We start from the raw sequence: 21,863 nt of genomic DNA on the forward strand, positions 1-21,863 counted from the left end.
CACTCTGTTTCTACCACTTTGCCACGTTTGAACATTTTTGTAATAAAATGTCGGGGTAGGGAGAGATCTTGGTGTCTATTGAACACTCCCATTGGACTGATGAGAAAGTGGAGGAACAGGAAGAGAAGTGACTCACCCCAAGTTCATGTGATGACTCAGAGCCAGTTGGTGATGGAACGAACACCTGGGTGTACTGGGTTGGCCCCCAGCCTGGCTCAGTAGCCCTGGGACGAGGAGCTGAACCTACCAGGGTCTCACCGCCAACTGAATGCTTAACCTAGAACTCATGACTTGCGTGGTATTCTCAAAGGGAAGAAGGGTGCCATCCCCAAGACAGCAGGTCACTTTTCCTTTGGGCCCATGATGATCCCTCCACTGGCCTTGGACATTTGATCGCCCAGGGCTTGGCCAGCCATGGCTAGGTTTGGGGTTGACTTTTTATTGGCTTCCTTCACACCAGGCCAGGCCCATTCCAAGTTGCATGGCCTCAAGACCATTCTTCCTAAGAGGTCAGGTGTGTCTGTGGGAGGGTGGGTATTCTCTCTTTGTTCCAAAGACCTTTCTTGAGCACGAAGTACCAGGCAGTGTTCTTGGGGTGGGGGATACCAGGGCACCCCTCCTATGGAATGCAGCGGGGAAGCTGAAGCTAGGTCTTTTTTGCTTACTTGCACATTGTCTGTGTTCCCTAATACACTGTGAGTTGTGTGTGCGGGTGAGGTGGGGGTGTGAGCGAGCGTGCTCTTGGTGGCTACTATAACCCTGGTACACACTAGATACTCAGTACTTCCCGCAGGAATGAATCAATGTGGACAGTCACCCCTCCTAAGGCCTCAAATCTATTAACTTTTAACCAGTCTTCACGTGCTGAGCACCCCCAGGGCTGGCAGCTTTGACAGATCCAAGTGCCACCCGGGTCAAATCAGGTCCTACTTCCTGGTTGAGTGACTTTGGGCAAAAATACTTCCCCTCTCAAAGCCAGTTTACTTCTCTACGCTGTAAAATGGGACTCAAGGTTTCTAGATGGGGGTTGCTAGAGGTCTCTTCCTGGTGGGTGGTACTGAGGTCTCAAAACATTGTGCTTGTCGCTAGTTAGTGAATACACAGGGAGTAACTCACTCAGCTGCGTTGATAGCAAACAGAACAGCAAGCTACATAAAAAGAAAGTCTAAGTGTGTATACTGCCGTTCTCGGAAGGGTTCCATACCTCCAGGAGCTGTGGATAACCACTACCTAAGTTATGGATTCACCACTGTCTTATGTTTGGGGCAACCCATGTGTTCACTTCTGCAGTTGATCAAGTTTACTTTTTATATAATCATCAATAACGGTCAGCACTTATCTGGCACTTCCTGTCGGGTGCAGATCTCCTAATGACCTTGTGAAGTGAGGCCTATGATTGAAAAGAGGAAATGGAGGCACAGAGAGGTGAAGTGATTTGCCCAAGGTCACACAGCAAGGACGCGGCAAAAGCAAGGATGTGAATCAGGGGCTCACCGGTTTGAGTCAGGGCCCTTAACCTCTGTGATGTTTAAAAAATATGAAGAGTACCACCAAGATACTAGGATAAAAAAGCTTAAAACACAGGTCTCCATCACTAATTCATTCAACACACATTTATTAAGCGGCTTCTGTAAAAAGCAGAGCTTTTTAGCGCACTGGGGAGACAGAAGGTAATAAAAGACCCGAATAGAGATCTCCCCGGCCTGCGAACCCCTTAAGGGCAGGCCGGTCCGGGCCATCTGGGTCCCCGCTGGGCCCCCAGCACCGCACAGGACACGCTGTAGGCGCCCACCAAGCCTTCCCTTAATGAACGCGGGAATCTAAGCGTCCCGCCCGCAAGGCGTTCACGGGCTGGTGGGGCGGAAACGGACCCAACACCGCCGAGACGTCCTGGGGCTTCTGGGAATCCCATCAGCGCGGGCCGAGAGGCCTCGAGGAGGCTCTGAGGTTGGATCCCGCGTTCCTGACGCCCTCCCCCCCAGCCGTTGCAGGTCGGCAAAGACCGACTGAGGTGAGTGATTAAGCCATGCCCGGGGTCCCGGCCGGTAGCCCCCAACCCCCCGGCGCCTTCCACCCTTTTCGCTCCCACTCCCAGCTCCTTCGCGGTTCCACCAGCGAGGCGCCCCCTCTTTATCCTCTACTCCCGCTACCTTTTCGAACCTTCGGCACCCGCCCTGGGCGCGTCCTCCCGCCCGGCGACTGTCCCCCGCGTCGGGCGCGCGCCCAGAGGGCACAGCGCCCCTTCCCCAGCGGGCAGGGCGCCCGGGGTCTGGGAGCGCGAATCCCTTTAGCCTCTCCCCCCCAACCCGGAGCACCGTGCGAGGCAGTCGGCCGACTCCACCAGAGCCTGGGAAGGCGCGACCCCAAACCCCCGAGTCTAGGGCTGGGGAGGGGGCGGTGCTGGCGCGGAAGGCACCCTCCCGGGGCGTCCTCGGCCTCCCATTCGCTCGCGGGCCCGCCGCTCGGCGTCCGGAGCCGGGGCTGGTGTGCGGAGCGCGGGGCGGGGCCTCCCCCAAGCCCGTCCCCCGGCGAGGGCGGAGGGAGGAGGAGGAGGAGGAGGAGGAGGAGGAAGGGGGGGCGGACACAAAACCTGCAAGGGTTTTTTTTTTTTTTTTTTTTTGCATTTAATTAAAATTTTTTTTCTTTTTTTTCTTTTTTTCTTTTTTTTTTTTTTTTTGCAAACCCGAGGGGTCCTCCCCGGAGCGCGCGCGGGGCCGGGGCGCCCGGGCCGCGGCGCGGGGCGGCGGCAGGGCCCTGGCGGAGGCTGCCGGGCGGCCGCCATGCGATCAGGCAGTGCGCTGACCGGCCCGGCCGGTCGGCCCCTTCTGGGTCCTCCCTTTGCAGCCCGTGCGGGGCCGTCTCGGAGACCCCGCGCCGACGGCTGCTCAAACATCAGGGTGAGTTTCTCACAATGTAGCAATTTCTCTTTAAATCTCTTAACTCTCTCTACCTGCGAGTCGGGGCTGTGACAGGGCGCAAAAGCGAGGGGGGAGTGGGGGTTGGCGGCGAGGGTGTGTGTGGGGGGAGCCGGAGCCGGGGCCGAACCCACCCCCCCGACACTCACACACTCAGCCCCCCAACCGGGGCGCAGCGCCCGCTGCCTCTTTTTTTGCTCGGCGCCCACCACCCCCGGCAGCCCCCCCACCCCCCGCGTCTCTCCCACCATCACCGCCGCCCCGATCCTGCGGGGACCCCCCCCCGGCTCCCCTGCCCAAACCCGGCGCCCGGTGCCTCCCCTGCCCTCCCGCCGGCTGCCGGGGATACAATGGAGCGGCGGAAAAGCGAGACCTAACGTTCCACGGGGGGAGGGGCGGGGAGACCCCCTCCCCCGGCCCGGGGGCCCCCCCCTCCCCTCACCCTGCTCCCCGCCTTTCAGAGAAGAAGAGGGCAATGGGGCAGCGGTTGGTGCTCTCCCTGCCGGAGGTGGCGAGCCTTCATCTCCCCCTCTCGCCCGTCCCCTGCGCCCCCTCCCCAAATCCCTGCCGGGGGTGCCGGGGAGAAACGGGGCCTCCGGCAGGCTGGGGAGGGATGGATGCTGAAGGAGGCCATTGGGTCTCCCCCTCCCCACCGCCCCTAAACAATGAAAGGAGTTGACTTGGTCCCCCACCCCCCAGCGATGAAGGGAGTTGACCCCCTCCCCCGCTAGCTGGCTGGTCCCGGAGGGGGCCGTTACGGGGAGGGGGAGGGGAGGGAGGGGAGCCTTACCCCTGTCACCTCCCGAGATTTGGGGCGGCCCCCCATCTCCACCCCCTCGGCCTGGGAATGGGAGGCACCAGGCCCAGCCCGGGCACCGCGCTCGGGTGGTGACCTTTAGACAAAGGCAACCCTTTCCCTGGGGTGAGCCCGGACGAGCCGGGCCCGCGGCCTCCCCGGGCCCCTGCGGAGGGCGGCCAGGCCCGCGGGCACCCGGAGGGAGGGATGGAGGAGGAGGGAGGAGGGATGGAGCCATCTGGTTTTCCCATCCCTGGCTGCCCCTCGGCTGCTTCCCCGGCTCCTGTCACGGGCGGCCGCGGGGAGACAGGGGACCAGGGGCTGCCCGGGCCTTGGTCCGCGGCCAGCGGAGAACCGGGCGAGGAGCCGCGCCGGGGCTCCTGCTCGGGCTGCGGCTCCGGGCTCCGGGCTCGCGGCTCAGGGCACGGGGGCCAGCGTGATTGGAAGGTACGGTGGCTCCTTCCTCTCCGCGCCCCTTTGTTTTGCTTTGTGGTTCTGAGCAGCTGAACTTCCTGGGAGGTGGGGTCAGAGGCCGCCGTGTCAGCTCTCCCCGGGAGGCCGGGGTGACAGGTCCCAGCCCTCTGGTGTTCCCAGACTGTGGCCTGCAGTCCGTGCCCAGCCTCATGTCCGGACAATCAGCCCCTTTTGTCACACGGCCCTCCAATAGAATAATAACCGTTTGGGGATGTACCGAGTGTTTGCGTTGCCTTCACACCTCCTTTCTGCCGGCGCCTGTGGGGGGAAACAGTTCGCTCGCTCTCTCTGTGCGCTTTCACCTGGGGTGGGTGTCAGAGGCTCAGGCAGCTCTGACCTGTAGGGTGGTGGGAGAACAGGGGAGTTGGACAGTTCAGGAATCATCCCCTTCCCTCCTGCTGATGTCTGGTGGGACTTTCAGGGGCATGTTTACCTACCCCACCCTCCCCCATAGCTCCCCCACTCCTAGAAGCCGGAAATAACAGCCTCTCTCTACCCCGGGAGCATTATGGATTGGCTTCTGCTACACACTGGCCACAGCCCCAGGAGGGAATAGGGACAGTCGTTAACACCCATTTTGCCGACAGGCTAATGGAGGCTCAGAGAGGTTAAGCGACTTGCCCAGGGTCACACAGCGCCAATTTGTAACCATTTCCGGTTTCTCCAACTCGGCTCCAAACTGTGAAGTTCTCCGGGATCCTCTGGCACTTTGTCCTGTTGATTTTGGTTGACTTGTGTCTCAAATATAATAATAACCTGGAGTGGAAGGAGCTATTGTCTTGTCCCCTGTCATCTGTCGTCCCCCCCACCTCCACCCCGTGCTGGTTTTTGGGAAGGGGTAGAGACATCTGGAAGTTGGACTGAGAGCAGAATCATTTCACCCGTGGCAGGAGTAGAGCATTTGCCCCGGGAAGAGCCGAGCTTGGAAATGTGTGCGTGGGGATGGGGTGCCGCAGGCCTGGCTGGGTGCGGACTGGGGGGCACCTGGGAGCTGGCCCCACCGTCGTCCTTCTCCTCCACCCGAGCTGGGACTTGGCCCGGCTTTCTGCTACTTAGCCCCGCCAGCGGGGAAGCCGAGCTGTTGTTGGGGACCTTCGTGGTCCCTCTGCCCTGCCACCCTCCATGGCGCCCTGGCAGAGAACCTTCTTGCCCATCCTCCCTGTGGCTGGCGTCAGACCCCCTGCCCCACTCTGTAGCCTTAGGCAGGCCACTTGAGTCCCTAGTCCTCAGTTTCTTCATCTGCAGGTGACGATAATTATAGTTCCCTTAACTGACCTTGAGGTGGGTGAAAGTATTATCTAAACGTGTTATTTTTGTCATTTAGCAGACGGATATGGTGAGCTTGTGGGGGTGGGGAGGAATGTTAGGTGCTGGGCATTTAAGGACCAGTAGCAAAAGGCCTGGAGGAGGTCCCTGTGGCCGGTGGGTGAGGGCCAACGGTAAATCGGTGACATTCCCCTGCCAGCTCTCTGAACTGGGACCCTTCCCCTTCTGCACAACTGGTGCTGAGTAAACATGGCGGGGGTTGCTGAGGGAGAGGGGCTGGGGAGGGCCCAGCTCGCCCAGTGAAGAGGGTGACACGGGTAATCTCGCCATTTTACAGATGAGAAAACTGAGCCCAGGGAAAGCCCGTTCCTTGGCTGGGAGGGCACTCCAGCCCAGACTGCAGGGGGTGGGAGAGAGTGGGAGAGGGGTTCCACATTTGTCAGCGTTTTGAGAGAGCTCTTGTCCCTTATCTGCTGTCCTGTCCTTGATGTGTAAATATCTTCCTTCCTGAGATGATAGGCATAAGTCGTAATAATTCCTTTGGGGCAGGAGGAGAGGGGCTGTAGGGAACATACAGGTCCCTCAAGCCTGAGTGTTTCCTGAAAATAGGAACTGATTTTTTTTTTGAGTGGAGAAGCATGAGTAAGGCCCTAGAGGGACAGGCCTGGGCTCCACCCCCCTCCCTGCTGACTTCCTTCCCAGAGGCCTCTGGGGCCTTCCCCAGCCTTCCCTCGGGATCGTGGGGTCTTCCCCTCCCACCCCCAAGAGCTGTGGAAGGGGTCAGCGCCAAGCACTGAGGCCTGGTAGGAGGGTCCTAGGGTGGGGGTGGGGGGGTTCCCCAGGTTCCTGGGGGCTGCCTTTTAGCCCCAGGCCTAGCCACCAGTGGAGTTCCCGCCAGGACTCCCAGCTCTCCCCTGTGGCTGTCTTGACTCCTGGTCTCAAGAATGCAGAGGGCTGCTGGGGGGGGGGGGGAGTTAATTGGAAACAGGAAAACATGGCATTCCTTTCCAGCGGGCTTGGGCTTGGAAAGCAGTGAGGGGCTGCCTTTTTCCCTGTCCTGCCCGCTGGGGAGAGGGGTAGGGGGCATAGTTCTCTTGCTCTGGTCTCTTTTGGGTCTTCCCCTGCCAGGCACCCTCTCAATGGAAACAAGTTACCTGAGCTAATATTCATGACGTAAATCGCTCCCCCCCCCATCAAAATGATTTGGTCCCTACTAATCCCCTCGTCCTATCTGAGTTTTGTCCCCCCTGTTGGCACATGAAGGGGCTGCCGGAGTTGGCTCCCCAGAGTGGGATGCTTCACCCCCAGAGACACATGGGAAATGTTTGCTTGAATTGTCCCCAAGGATTCCCTCCTCGTTCCTTCTGAATCCTGCCCTGCCTGGAGTATCAGGCGTTAGAGTTCTGTCCCCATCGACTGAAGCCTTTGTGTCTCGGTGACATGCACTGATCCCCCAACGGAGAGAGTTTTCTAAGACATTTCTCGTTTGGTGACAATTAGTTTTGTGTCAGTTTGTGTATTCACGGTGGCGTGGGATCTGTTGGCAGGAGAGGCAGGAAAGAGTGCTTTTGTTCCTTTAATTGTCCCCAGTTAAGCTTCCTGAGGGCCTACTGGGTGCCAGGGACCCAGTCCAGGAGGAGGCTGGAGGCAAGTATTGTCTCCAGGGCTGGGTTCGCTGCTGTGGGATTTGAGCAATTCTGTCTGGGTGGTCTGGGAAGGCTCCAAGGAGGAAGCCACTTCTTTCTGTCTTTTTTCCCCCCCTCTAAGTGGTACATGCATATGAGACAATTTCAAAATACCAAACATAGTAAGTCTTTCTCTGCTCTCTCCCCCTCCACCCTCCAGCATCCCAGCCCCTCAGCCCCCCTCCCCCGAGGCAGCTCCCCAGTCCTGTTGTTCTGTGCACACACATTTATAACCGTGTGTATATCTTTAAGAATATTCCTTCAGGACGCCTGGGTGGCTCAGTCAGTTAAACATCTGCCTTCAGCTCAGGTCATGATCCCAGGGTCGTGGCATCGAGCCCCGAGTCGGGTGGTGCTCCCTCTTGCCCCTCTCTCTGCTCATGCTCTCTCTCTCTCAAATAAATAAAATCTTTTTTTCAAAAAAGAATATTTCTTTCCCATGCTCTCCCCTTTGCCCTGCACGTTGCTTTTTTTCGCTCACAGTAGAGGGAGGAGCTCCTCCGTCTTTTTCTTGGCTGCGTGGTATTCTGTGGTGTGGGTGAATCCCCATGGACTTAACGTGGGTGCAGAAGCGTTTCCCAACGCACAGGGCTGGAAGACACACATCCCTATGTCTTACTGGGAATGGGGTATGCCTGTGGGATATTCTTCCGGAAGTGGGATCCCTGGATCAAGGGTCTGTGATTTGTCATAGCACCCGCTCTCAGAAGAAGTCATTCCTCTCCTGCTCTGGTATCTTGCCCCTTGTGACTTCCTGGCATCTTCCTTTCTGCCTGTGGCCTGCGTGGTGTGCTTGCCGCTTGGTATGGAGGTCAAGGGCACGAACTCTGGAAGCCAGCTGTCTGTGGGTTGGAATCCTGGTTCCACCTCCTGTCGGTCGGACGGCTGCAGGCAAGGAACGTGCTGGTTCTGGACCTCCGTTTTCCCCTCTGCTAAATGGGTTCATCTCAGTGCCAGCTTTTGGAAGGTCGCGAGGATTGCGTAACACTCCTAGAGCGCGTAGGTAGCCTTATCAGTCATTGGCGGTGTTAGCGCTCTTTCTTTGGCGGTTCTTTCTCCTGGGGCTGGGACCCGCCAGATTCTTGGCTGTGAACCCTAGTTGGCAGGCAGGGGAGGGAAGGCTTGCTTTCCCACTTAATTATAGTGTGACCCAGGCCAAATGATCTGTCTTCTGGATCTCAGTTTCCTTATCTGTAAAGCGGGCTCCCGATGGCTCCCTTGTAGCGTCTGCTGTGAGGGCTGAATGGGGCGGTGCTCTCCCGAGCTGGGCATGCCTAGGCTTTTGAAACTGGCGACCGATGTTGCCCTTATAGCCACTGTGATGACTGCTCTGCTGTGGGACCCATGCTGACTTCTGCACTCTGAAAGGTCTTCCTTGTCTTCCCCAAAGGCACATGGAGAACAATGTTGGCATAGTAAGCCGTGTGGCCGCAAAGGGCACATAGCAGGCTGCTCTGGCATGAGGCGTGGTGGCGTGACCTTGGGAACAGGCAGGGCTTCCCCGCTTCGTGCCTCAGTTTCCCCAACCGAAAGAACGCGGATGACAGGAGACCCGCCTCCGGCATCTCACGGACGTTCAGTGCCGAACACTGTGCTCCTGGTTCATGGCAGGTGCTCAAAAAATGTTAGTGCTGGGGCGCCTGGCTGGCTCAGCTGGTACAACATGTGACTCGATCTCTGGGTCGCGAGTTCAAGTCCCACATGGGCATGGAGCCTGCTTTAAAAAAATGTGATGATGATGATGGTAGTGATTAAAAGAAGTAGTAAAGTCTCCCGTGGGATCCGATACCCAAGTCCGTGCTGCCTTCCCCCTAAACCGTAGGCAATCAATATTGGCATTTTAAAGATTTATTTATTTGAGAGAGACAGAGCGAGGCGGGGGAAGGGGGCAGAGGGAGAGAGAATCTCAAGTAGATTCCCCACTGAGCACCCCCCCCCCCCACTCCCTGATGCAGGCCTCGATCCCATGACCCTGAGATCATGACCTGAACCGAAATCAAGAGTCAGCTGCCCAACCAACTGAGCCAGCCAGGCGCCCCTATCATGGAGATTTTGAGAGAATGGCGTAATCAACCCCGCTGTGCCCATCACCAGCTTCAGGAGATTTCTGCTGCTCTTTCTTTTGTCTGTTTCCCCACCCCCTACTCTGCACTTTTTTTGGGGGTTCTCTTCTGCTAGAAACTTTTAAGCAAATTCCAGACCTTGTATCATCTCAATTATATTACTAATCGTATTGCTATTTCTGGGGTCCAGAATCCGTTTGGCCACCTCTAGGATCTGTCCTTTTCTGTGAGGGAGGAGACATGAAGCCCATTTCCCAGGTTGGGGAAACTGAGGTGGCGGGGAGTGGGCTTCGGCCCGGTTGTCTTTTCTCTGCGTTCCCTTCTTTGGGACCTTGCTGAGGTCCCTGTCTTGGGCACCCCGGGCCTCGGACCCTGGGGGCTGTTTCCAGTGACACAGGTTTGCAGTTTACCCCTGGATATGTACAGTGTGGGCCTCGGTTCTGCTGTTCTGTGCAGCAGTTGTCCCCGTAACGGGCGAGTCGGAGAAGTTGGGCCAGTGGCAGGGTGATGGACAAGATGACCCCGGAGGCGAGGGTAACTGGGTCGGCTGCCCCGATTTGTGTGCTCTTGCTGCCCCTTCTAACCTTGTGACTTGGGGCAAGTTGCTTCCCTTCCGTAAACCCAGGCTGGAGAACCAGGAGCACAGGAATAATAAGAGACTCTTCTTCTGAGAGCCTTGACATCTGCTTTGTGAGTCGCGCATGGAAAGGCGTTTTACAAGTGCCTGGCTCAGAGGAAGCGCTCAGCAGCCAGTGGGGGTCATTGTCATTGTCGCTGTCGTTAGTTATTTGGTGTGCACTTGGACTGTGTGTAACCAGATGCTCTTTCTAGGGTTCAGGGGGTCAGAGGAAGGGTCCCTGGAGCCCTGGCCATGCTCAGCCGCCTCTGTACCCTCCTCTTGACCACTCCATCCCTCTGTATTTCCCCCTTTGAAGTGCTTATAGTTGGAGGGGCTGGAGGGGGCTGCTGACTTCTAGGTGACCCCCCACCTTCCCACCCTGGGTCCCCAAGGCCCCATCCTGGCAGCCTTGGAAGCAGAGAGAGAGGAGAATGTCTGCGTCTGCCGGGTCCTCATTCATGACCCCTGGGGTCCTGAGAGGGGGGAGCTTCTAGTGCTTTGCAACCTGGAGGCAAAGGGTGGTCCATCCCCCCAGGACACCTGCAGGCTGTAGCTCCCAGGAGCCCCCTTTCCAGACGATGGGTGCTGCCTCCTGTCCCCTGTGTGGTGCTGGGAGGGCAGATGCCCACAGCTCCTGTTTCACAAAGCGGTTGCGACATTTTGCTGCCCTGGACCCATCTTCGAACACTGAGTGCCCCCCCTCCAGGCTGGGTAAGGGGGGTTCTTAGCTCTTTACCCTCTCCTGCCAAGCTCTTGCCACACTGGCTTGCCTTCTCCCCAGAATGTGCCCAGCGACCTCCCTCCTGTGTTCCCGGGAAGATCGTCCATGTGTATGCATGACTTCCCCCCGTCCTGTCATTGAAAGATAATTTACATGCGCTCAAACACGGAGTCGAAGTGTGTGTCTTGATGAGTCCTGGCAAACGTGGCCACCTGTGTCACCCACACCGCCATCAAGATCCAGAACATTCCCGTCATGGCCAAGAAGTCCCCTTGTTGGCCTTTCCTGCCAACAGCTGCTCGGGGCACTAGTCCTCCTTGTCAGTCGAGGTGGATGCACGTGGCCTCTTCTCGAATTTTACAGCCTGTGCTGTGTGGTCCTTTGAGTTGAGTGTCTCTGGCTCAGCGGCATCATTTTAAGATTTAGCCATGTTGTGGGTATCTGGAAGGGCTTCCTTTTTCTCATGGAGCACGAGTCCATGGGAAGGTTTTTACCTCCTTTCGCTCAGGAGAGAGAGACCCCCTTCCCCAGGAAGTCTCAGCCTCCGAACACCCCTCCCTTGGCTACCCTGTGCAGGCCCCCAGCACCCTGGTCTGGGGACACCCTCCCAGTTCACTGAGTAACCCCCCATAGCCCCCTTGGAATGTGGTAGGTCTCCTGTGAGCTCTTCTTCAGGCCTGGATTTTTCACTAGACTCTAAACTGCAGTAGGAGAGAAACAGTGGGCTCCGTGTTCTCAGCTCCTGGCATGCAGTTGAGCCCCGATGTTTGTTGACTGACTGAATGAATGGTGGGCATATCACAGGGGTAGAGACAGGGAAGTACAGAGCTCGTGTTTGGAATCCCTATGCTGTTTCTCAAACAGTGACCCACCTGCTTCCAAATCACCAGAGGTTTTTGTCAAAAATGCCCGGCGGAGGGCCCCAGCCCTGAGCACTTTGTTTGCTCAGGAAGCCCACCTCTCAGAGTCGCAGGGCTCAGCCTGCAGGCCCCTCTCCCAAGACAGGGAGCCATGGATCTTCCAGCCACAGCGGACCCTCATTCCATTGACATTGTCTATCCTGTCCTCGCTGCCTCCCCAGTGCCTAGTCTGTGGGAATCAGAGCCTGTGGGGCACATCAGGACTGGGGCCAGCCCTTTGCCGTTTCCCGAGCACGTCCCCCTTCCACAGTCCTGTTGTTTCATTTAGACCTTTCGGAAGCAGGGGGGGCATTATCTCCATTTGTCAACGGGGCACACTGAGCCAACTTCTGAGCTTGCTCTTCAGTGGCCCCCCATGTTGCTACTTGCCCATCAGCTCTGTTCCTTGTCCTGCTACGGTTTGCTTAAAATTCTCCCTGGGGCTAGACCCCCGGCTTGCCACTACCTCCCTGTCACATAGGCAGCAAGAAGCGAAGTGACTTGTCCAAGGTCTGACTCCAAGTACATGCCATCAGTTAATTCAGACCCATACAGTGGGCCTCCTGTGTGCCTGGCCTCAGAGCTCTGCCCTCAGGGACAGGGGAGGGAGGGAAGCCAGAAACACTCCTACCCTCCCTGCAAGGTGAGATCCCTATCTCAAGGATGCCTGCTGAGCTGGGGGGAGGTCAGAAGAAGGCATCAGGCCAGGCTTCCTGGAGGAGGGGGCTTCTGGGGGTAGGCTTTGGGCTCAAGGCCATTCCCAGTGGATGCTGGGATACTTTGCACAAAGGTCATTGGCCTGAGCAACTGGATAGATGCAGGTGTCCCCTGTTGAGATGGGTAGAGGCATCTATAGTTTGGGGAGCACGAACCCCAGGGAGTACAGCCCTAACACCCTCGTGGATGATGGAGGGACGCAGAGGGGAGAGAGGTACAGAATGGATGAGCTCTCGGGGTCACAAGTGAGAGACGGCGACACTGAGTGATTGGTCCCAGGGATGGGGACAGGAGAGAGTGGAGAATGGGCTTGACCACGTAGTGGAGGAACTTCTGTGGCCAAAACAGAGGAAGAGAGGAGGAGGGTCTGGATCGGGCGTCTCAGGAGCAAAGGGAGAGAGCTTCCAGGAAGGTCTTAGCTTAAATGGACTTGAGGGGGGCTTCCTGGGTCTGAGAAGTAGGTAGGGACAGGAGCCAGACTGGAATGTGAGGAGCCACAGGAAGGGGAAGGATGGCGTCATGGATGGATGGACAGAAGGGAGGGAGGAAGGAAGGAAGACAGAAAGACAAGAGCTTTTGGCAGCCAGATCTTTAACAAAAATAAAATCTTACTACCTCTTTGGCTCCCTAGTGCCCTCAGGTAAGTCTGCCCCTCCCCGCTTCTGACAAAACCCTAGTCTGGTGGCCTGAAATTCCCTGACCTTTCACTTTGCCTTCTCGGCACCCCAAGCTTGTTCCTGCCTCCCCACCTTTGCCCTTGCTGTGCCCTCTACCTGCAGTGATCTTCCCCAACTCCTTCCTGTCTCCAGCAGGCCTCTTACATACCCCCTCCTCCAGGAATTCTTCCTTGACAACTCTGTCCCACTTCCTTCACTTGACTGAGCTTGTTTCCGTGTTAGGATTCATCCCCAGGACCTGACTCAGAATAAGCCTGTAATCAGGGTTTTTTGAACCAGTGAGGTCCAGGTGACCTTTCCGTGGATCATGAGACGAGCACGTTGGATCGGGTTTTTTTAGGTGCTGAGCGGGCTTAGAGCGTCAGGAGAGAAAAGGAAAGGAGCAAAGGAAGATTCTAGAAGAGCAGGAGGGGGTGGTACTGGGTGGGGCTCAGGAGTGAGGTTTTCTCGAAGGTCAGGAGGTGAGGAGCTGAGTGTGAAGGCAGAAGAAAGATGTGGTGCAGTTGGGAAGGAGTTCGAGGGGCCAGCGTGGGGCTGCTTGGGAACAGGAGCCGAGGTGGGGTGCGGGGTGGCCCGCGATATTGCCATCTGGTGGCTGGGGGTGGGCCTTCCTGCTTGGGAGAGTCACCTTTTATTTCTTTGGAGCCGAGGTCTTAGGCATGTGCTTGTTCTCAGTTTGGGAGAAGGAGGTTTAGGTCCTTTTGAGAACCTGCTCGGAGGCCACAGGCCTTTCCCCAGAGAACCACACTCTTGTCTCCATATCCCCGCATTTGGCCAAGGATGTCAGGGGGTTGGGGCTCTAGTTAGGAGCTTTACACAGGTTGTCCCTATAGCAACAATAGTGACCCCCAGCACTGTCCCAGGCAGCCGTCTAGGCCCTTTACAAGTACGGACTCATTGCACAGAAGGACCCCAGGAGGTGGGTGAGTGAGCAACCCCATTTTACAGATGAGAAAGCTGAGGCCCCGAGCGGTTAAGTGACTTGCCCCATCACACAGCTGCTAACCGGCATTGTGGGGATTCCCCGGGGTGGCCTGGCCCCCGCAGCCCAGGTCCTTAGCCGTGAACCTCACTGCTTCCTGGTTACAGCCCCCCCCCCCCCCCCCCCCCCCCGCAATGAGCAAGCCCACAATCCCGGAAGCTGCCCTTCCCCCCCCTTCCCCACTGCCCTCGACATTACCCTGCTTTGCCCTGGGATCCAGCTTGGGCCTCAGCTGAGCCATTGGAGGCCCAGGCTCAGCGGGGCACCGTCCCTCCCTCCTCTTTCCCTTTTTACCCTCTGTTGTGTCTTCATTAACATAAGCGAGGAGGCCGCCCAGCTTCCTCCAGACGGCGGATGTGTGTGTGAGCTTGCTTGTGAGCCCATGTGAGTCAGCCAGACCTGCCAGGGGCGGAGGGGCGGGACTCCAGGCAGCGCTGGCCCGGAGCCCTCCGTGGGATGGGGAGCCAGGGCCCCCCAGCTCTCTGAGCCTCAGTTTCCCCATCAGTCCGCGCCAGGGGCCTGACGCCTTTACCGTGGAGGCTCCGGGACATCACCCGTCAACAGAAGCGCCCCATTTATGGCCATCCCCGGTAGGCTTCGTAGGTGTTCGGAAGTGCAGACCATTTCAGACGGGAGCCCGCACCCGGCTAACGTGAAACGCCCCCAGCCAGGCGGCCGTGCCCCCGAGTGAGTCAGGAAGAAAGAAAAAGGACGGTCGTCAGAGACCTTTGGAGGTTGGAATCGTGGACACGGGGCCGGAGATCTAAAATACCAGCTGGTTAGGACCCTCCGTGGAGTCTCATTGAGCTCACGTGTGGTCAGGTGTCGGTGTCTCGTAAGCGCGTTGCAAGTGCCCCTGGCTATGACGGTGTCTGCCCTGGGCTTGTTACTGTCCCCAGGCAGCCTTTAGGCTGGACCGACTGCTGCAGTGAGCTTGGGCTGTGCCGGAGATTGACCGTTTCTCCCACCCGAATTGCTTGCTGACAAGCCCCCGGGTGAGATCACTGCTCCCCGCCTCCCCCCCCCCCCCCCCGAGGGAGAGGGGAAGCACACACTTGAGTGGCGCTGTGTCCAGTGGCTATCAGACCGTGTCGCAAATGCGATGGACACGTGGGGGCCGCAAGGCTAAAATAGGATTCCTGAACTCTTAGCTTTCGGGGTTCGTGCATTTGAGGGCGGGTGTGTATGAATTATTATACAAGGAAGAAAGGCGTGCAAGTGAGAACACTGTGATCGTCTTTTCACTGCCCCCCACTTTCCTTCCCGCTCCACAAGAGACTCTGCAAGGAATTTGGGGTTCCTTCGAGGAATTTGGGGTTTCTTCAGCTGCTTTTTTCCACGTATACATTTTTTTCTCTTTGATCACATGTACTATGTGGATTCTTCCACACATTTATTGATCTAAATCTTTTTTTCCAATTGAAGTATGGTTGGCGTACGATAGCCTAGGAGTTTTCACATATATTAGGACACCGTAGTGATTCGACAATTCTGTGGGTTACGGAATGCTATCACAGTAAGTGTAGTTACCACACAGGGTTATTATGGTATCATTCACTATATTCCCTATGCTGTACTGATCGTCCCCGTGACCTGTTTCGTCTGCCCCCTACTCCTCTATGTCTTACTTTTCTTTTTAAGATTTTATTTATTTATTTGACAGAGACAGCCAGCGAGAGAGGGAACACAAGCAGGGGGAGTGGGAGAGGAAGAAGCAGGCTCCCGGCAGAGGAGCCTGATGTGGGGCTCGATCCCAGGACCCTGGGATCACGCCCTGAGCAGAAGGCAGACGCTTAACAACTGAGCCACCCAGGCGCCCCCGTCTTACTTTTTAAATTGAACAAATGTCTTAGAGTTGGTTCCCTGTCTGCAGTCTAGAACCCCATTCTTTTAGCAGCTGAGGAGTCTTCCCCAGATTATTTAACCTCCACTCTGTGGATGCCCTTCATAGTTCAGTTCCAGTTTTTGCTGTAAGCCTATCTATATGTGTCTCTACATTTAAAGTGTGTCTCTTGCAGATAGCGTATGGTTTGACCGTTCATCGGATTAGAATATTGAGACCAACACTGTCCAGTAGAAAGAAAATGCTAGCCACTTACACGTTATTTTATTGTATTTTAATTACTTAATTATTTACTTAGAGAGAGGGCTTGGGGGCGGGGGCAGAGAGAGAGAAAATCCTAAGCAGGCTCCAAGCCCAGAGCAGAGTCTGATGCAGGGCTCGAGCTCATGACCCTGAGATCATGACCTGAGCCAAAATCAAGAGTCAGAGGCTTAACCCACAGAGCCACCCACGTGCCCTTTACATGTTATCTTAAATTTTCTAGTAGGCACAGTAAAAAGAAACAGGGAAAACTGAAGGGAGTGTGTTTTATTTTATATAACTTAATATGTCCCAAATATTATTATACCGACATGTGAACAATGTAGACATCACTGAGCTATTTATAGTCTTTTTATTGCGGTAAAATATATGGAACATACAATTTACCATTTTAAGCATATTTTTTAAAGATTTTATTTATTTGTGAGAGAGAGAGAACGCGCGCGAGTGAGCATGTGCGCAGGAGTGGGAGGAGGGGCAGAGGCAGAGGGAGAAGCAGGCTCCGCGCTGAGCAGGGAGCCGGATGGGGGCTCGGTCCCAGAACCCTGGAATCATGACCCGAGCCGAAGGCAGATGCTTAACCAACCCAGCCACCCAGGCGCCCTCCCATCTTAACTATTTTTAAGGGCACAATTAAGCGGCAAGTCTGTTTGCAGGTTGTATAACCATCACCACTATCCATTCCAGAACTTGTTCTCCGTTCCGAACAGAAACCCTCTACCCTCAACATGCCCTCTCCCCCCACCTGCTCGGAGCCTCTGGTCTCCTTCCTGTCCCCATGAATTTGCCTTCCCTCGGCGCCTCACAGAAGTGTGATCATTCGGTATTCATCCTTCTGCGTCTGGCTTCTTTCACTCAACGTCATGTCCTCAAGGCTCAAACGTGCTACAGCCTGGATTGGCGTTTATTTCCTTTATAAGGCTGAATAATAGTCCCTTGTCTGTATACACCCCATTTTGTTCATCCATTCATGCTTCGATGGCCATTTGGGTTGTGTCCACCTGTTGGCTACTGTGAATACTGCTGCTGTGAACGTTGGTGTACGTCTGAGTCCTGCTTTCTGTTCCTTTGGACATATACCTGCGCGTGGGACGGCTGCAGCCTGTGGGAGTTCTGTGTTAACTTGGAAGAACTGCTGATTTTCCCAGCGGCCGCACCATTTCTTGTTCCCACCAGCAATGCTCGAGCGTTCCAATTTCTTTCTTTCTTTCTTTCTTTCTTTCTTTCTTTCTTTCTTTCTTTCTTTCTTTCTTTCTTTCTTCTTTCTTCCTTTCTTTCTCTTTCTTTTCCCTTTCCCTTTCTTTTTCCTTTTCTTTTCTTTTCTTTTCTAAGTAGACTCCATGCCCAATGTGGGTCTTGAACTCATGACCCTGCGGTCAAGAGTCACATACTCTGGGGGCGCCTGGGTGGCACAGCGGTTAAGTGCCTGTCTTCGGCTCAGGGCGTGATCCTGGCGTTCTGGGATTGAGCCCCACATCAGGCTCCTCCGCTAGGAGCCTGCTTCTTCCTCTCCCACTCCCCCTGCTTGTGTTCCCTCTCTCCCTGGCTGTCTCTCTCTCTGTCGAATAAATAAATAAAATCTTTTAAAAAAAAAAAAAAAAGAGTCACATACTCTGGGGTGTCTGGGTGACGCCGTCGCTAAGCGGCTGCCTTCGGCTCAGGTCATGATCCCAGGCCCCATGTCGGGTTCCCTGCTCAGTGGAGAAGCCTGCTTCTCCCTCTCCAGCTCCCCACTGCTTGTGTTCCCTCTCTCGCTGTCTCTCTCTCTCAAATAAATAAAAAAATCTTAAAAAAAAAAGAGTCACATACTTTACAGACTGAGCCAGCCAGGCGCCCCAAGGGGTCCAATTTCTTCACATCTTCGCCAGCACCTGTTATACCATCCCCCCCCCCATTTTTGAAATCCAGTGTGTATTTTACACATAGCACATCTCTGTTTGCACTAGCTGCGTGTCAAGTGCTCGGCAGTCATGTGAGGCTGCTTAGTATGATCAGCCCCCTTTAGACTATTTACATTCATTGTCTTTATTGATGCGGCTGGATTTAAATCTTCCGTCTTGCCATTTGTTTTCTGTTTATCGCCTATGTTTTTTTGTGCCTTTCCTTCTCATCCCCTGCCGCCTTTAGATCAAATGAGTGCTTTAGTATCCCATCTTCTCTCCATTAGTAGCTGATTCACTCTACCTCTTTGTTGCTCTGGAGTTTTCATTCTGTGCCTTCGACTACCTTGTGGGCTTCGATTCTTAGTAAGGTGGGAGCCATGGGAGGCTTTTGAGCTGGGGAGTGACCTGACCTAACGGTTTTGTATCCAGACCTTCAGTCACTTGTGCTAGAGTGTTTCTACCGGCCAGATTCCTGGAAGAGAAATTGCTAAGGCAGAGGGAAGCGTGCATTTGGACTGGGGTGAGCCCTGCCAAATTGCATTCCAGAAAGGCTTTACCATTCTCACCCCTGGCAAACAGCAGCCAGGATTTATTGAGTGGCTGCTTGGTGCCAGGCCCATACCGGGCCCCAGGGACACTGGTGAGAAACAGCCCAGGTCCTGCTGCTTACATGATTCTCAGTCCTCGAGTCTCAGGCCAGCTTCTGGAGCTGCCTCTGAGCTCAAAGGAAGGAGAAGCTTTCCCAGGAACCAAAAAAGGAGAGGAGAGGCCAGAGGATATTCTAGGTGGTGGAGGAGGTCTGGCACGTCCCAGGTGGCCTTAGAGCCAGCTGGATCAGGAGACGTACTGTATCAGTCTAGGGACCCCGTGTGTGGGCTCCCCATCGGTGTGGGGTACATTGGGGTGCTGTTGAGGAGTAAAATAATAGTACCTCCCTTGCGCGGCTTTATTTGGGAGGATTTCACGGGAAGGCAGAGAGCACACAGGTTGGTGTTTGACCAGCTTATTACCACAGCGAGGGGGGATAAGCCTCAGAACGGGTGGACCCGACGGGCTTGACCCAAGTTTTGGACAATGTTTAAGGCCTGTGTCCGATAATCTTGGGCCTGGGGTCCCAGCTTGCTCCTTCCTCGGGCAGGTTACTCCACATCTCTGTTAAAAGAGGATAAAAGTAGGGGTGCCTGGGTGCCTCAGTCGGTTGAGCGTCCCACTCTTGACTTTGGCTTAGGTCGTGATCTCAGGGTTGTGAGATCGAGGCCCACGTCAGGCTCCACGTTGGGCGTAGAGTCTGCTTGGGATTCTCTCTCTCCCTCTGCCCCGCCCCACTCGCTCACTCTCTCTCTCAAAAAAAAAAAAAAAAAAAAAAGGATAGAAGCGGAAGCCGCTGCCAGGACCACAGTAAGGCTTGGTAAAGTTTAGCTGCTTTTACTGTTGCCTAGTCGCCAGCATTCATTCAAGGTCGGTAGGGCGACAGCCAGATCCTTCCTTGTCCCCCAGGACTGAGCCCCCCGAGAACTGAAGCCAGTTGCCCAGGGTCAGAGCATTGCAGAGTGGGGATTTGAAGCCAGGTTTGTCGGACCCAGAGCGCATGGGCTGCCTCCTTCTGGGTCTTCGGGGAGCCTCCCAGGTTAGCACACGAAGATTCTTCCCCTCTTAGGACAGCCAGTGAGCCAGGCGCGCCGTCCAAACGCCACCACCAACCTCAGCGATGCTGAGAGTGGCTCAGCCCCGGGGGCGCGGGGGGCAGCAAAACCTGACCCGAACTCAGGCTGTTGGTTGTCTATCTCTGTCGTGCTGCGTGCAACTCTTCATACGTTTGGCGGCAGAAATGTTAGTATGTGATGACAGGGTGCCACCTCGAAGCTGGGGGGGCTCGAGGAGAGATGGGTGCATGCTCTTCCCAGGTGCAGAGCCTGCAGAAAAGCTGCATTTTGGAACACATCTCACCTCAAGGGTTTTGAAGGAAGGATCGGGACCCACACAATTGCGTGTAAGGGTTGCACGGTGCGCGCACCGCTCGGCGTCTTCCAGCACCCTGCTGGATTGTATTTACTACTTGCGTTCCCCGCGCGTTGCTAGACGATTTAATGAGCAGTGTGTCAAGCCTTGACGGGGTCTGCAGGCGAGGAAGCAGGGTGGGCGGCACGAGGGGGCGGTGAGGCTTCTGGAAGCCCGTTCTCCGAAAGCCGCCAAGCCTGGAGTGTGTGTTGGGCTGTGGCTGGTGACAAAGGAGGAAGGGGGGATGGAGTGATGGGCCAGAGGGGGGCCTGCCCTTGGTGCAGGTGCTTCTTGTGGGGTCAGATCTGTGGGAACTGGGAGAGAGAGGCCAAGTCCCATAAATGTCAGCGGGATTAAGGGTGGGGATCAGTCCCTTTCCCCCTTGGTTTCTGGCACTTTGTGTCCAGCCTGTACCCCTCTGCTGAACTCCCCACTGGCTTGTCTGCTAGGCACCCCAGATTTAACGTGTCCAATATCAAGCTCCCCACCTCTCGCCCACCTCAAAACCAAAGCCCAAACCAAACCTGCTCCCTCCGGGCTGTCACCATCTCTTGATGGCAGTGCCATCCTCCCAGTGGCCCGGGCATCATCTTTGACAACTCTTTCCCTCTCTTTCTCTTTTAAATTTAAATTTAATTTTTTTTAAAGATTTTATTTATTTATTAACAGAGAGAGAGACAGCCAGCGAGAGAGGGAACACAGGCAGGGGGAGTGGGAGAGGAAGAAGCAGGCTCCCAGCGGAGGAGCCTGATGTGGGGCTTGATCCCAGGATGTGGGGATCACGCCGTGAGCCGAAGGCAGACGCTTAACAACTGAGCCACCTAGGCACCCCTAAATTTAATTTTTAAAAAAGATTTTATTTACTTGAGAGAAAGAGGAGAGAGCACAAGCAGGGGGAGCAGCAGAGGGAGAGGGAGAAGCAGGCTCCCCACTGAGCAAAGAGCCTGATGTGGGACTTGATCCCACATCCAGTGCAGTAGCCCCTGGCCACGTGTGGCCCTTAAATACTGGCTGAGCCAAGTGTGAAATAGACCCTAGATTTCAGAGTCTTAGAATGAAGTGTGTCGGAGGGGGGATAAATGATCTTGTTAGTATTTTTATATTGATTACACATGGAAATGATCATGTTTGCAAAATCACGTTACATAAAATATACTATTAAAATTAACATATTTAGGGGTGTCTGGGTGGTTCACTCGGTTGATTATCCAGCTCATGATTTCGGCTCAGGTCATGATCTCAGGGTCGTGAGATCGAGCCCCATGTCAGGCTCCGTGCTGGGCAGCGTGGAGCCTGCTTAAGATTCTCTCTCTCGCTCTGCCCCTCCCCACCAAAATAAAAATCAAATTAAATTAATGCATTTAAACTCACCTGCTTTTTTGGCTAGAAAAAAAAATTTTAAGATTTTACTTATTTATTTATTTGACAGAGAGAGAGAGCACAAGCAGGGGGAGTGGCAGGCAGAGGGAGAGGGAGAAGCAGGCTCCTCGCTGAGCAAGGAGCCCAATACGGGGCTCGATCCCAGGACCCCGAGATCATGACCTGAGCTGAAGGCAGCCACTTAACCGACGGAGCCACCCAGGTGCCCCTCGCTAGAAAATGTTTAATGACATATGTGACTTGCATCCTATTTCTCTTGGGCAGCCCTTGTTTTGAGGGTGCCTCTCTAAAGAGTCCTTGGAGGAGCAAATGACTAAACATACACACGGTTTTTAGAACAGTGCCCGATATAGCCAACACAACGCGGGTACAGCGTTAGCTGCTTTGTCATTATAGTAAGGTACGTGCAACATAAAATTTACCATTTTCACCTTTTTTAAGTGTACAATTCAGCGGCACTAAGTACCTTCCCAGTGTTGTGCAATTATCACCCCTGTCCATTCCCAGAATATTCTCATCGTTCCAAAGAGAAACTCTGTACCCATTACTCAGTGACTCCCCACTCCCCCTCCCACCAGCTCCTGGTAACCCTCCAATCTACTTTCTGTCTCTGTGACTTTGTCTGCTGTAAGCACCTCATTTAAGCGGAATCCTACACTATTTGTCCTTTTGTGTCTGGGTTAT

General features: G+C 55.1%; 1 protein-coding gene across 1 annotated transcript in view; it reads left to right on the plus strand.

Moving 5' to 3' along the window:
• The first annotated feature begins 2,734 nt into the window (after positions 1 to 2,734).
• Positions 2,735 to 21,863, plus strand: part of BICRA (BRD4 interacting chromatin remodeling complex associated protein) — a 74,901-nt gene continuing 55,772 nt past the window's right edge. Inside the window, exon 1 of the mRNA XM_048223765.2 lies at positions 2,735 to 2,897. The gene's annotated coding sequence lies outside the window, so the exon portion shown is untranslated. The remainder of the gene's footprint in view (positions 2,898 to 21,863) is intronic.

The sequence above is a fragment of the Ursus arctos genome, unplaced genomic scaffold, assembly GCF_023065955.2.
Source record: "Ursus arctos isolate Adak ecotype North America unplaced genomic scaffold, UrsArc2.0 scaffold_19, whole genome shotgun sequence".
Classification (NCBI taxonomy): Eukaryota; Metazoa; Chordata; class Mammalia; order Carnivora; family Ursidae; genus Ursus; species Ursus arctos.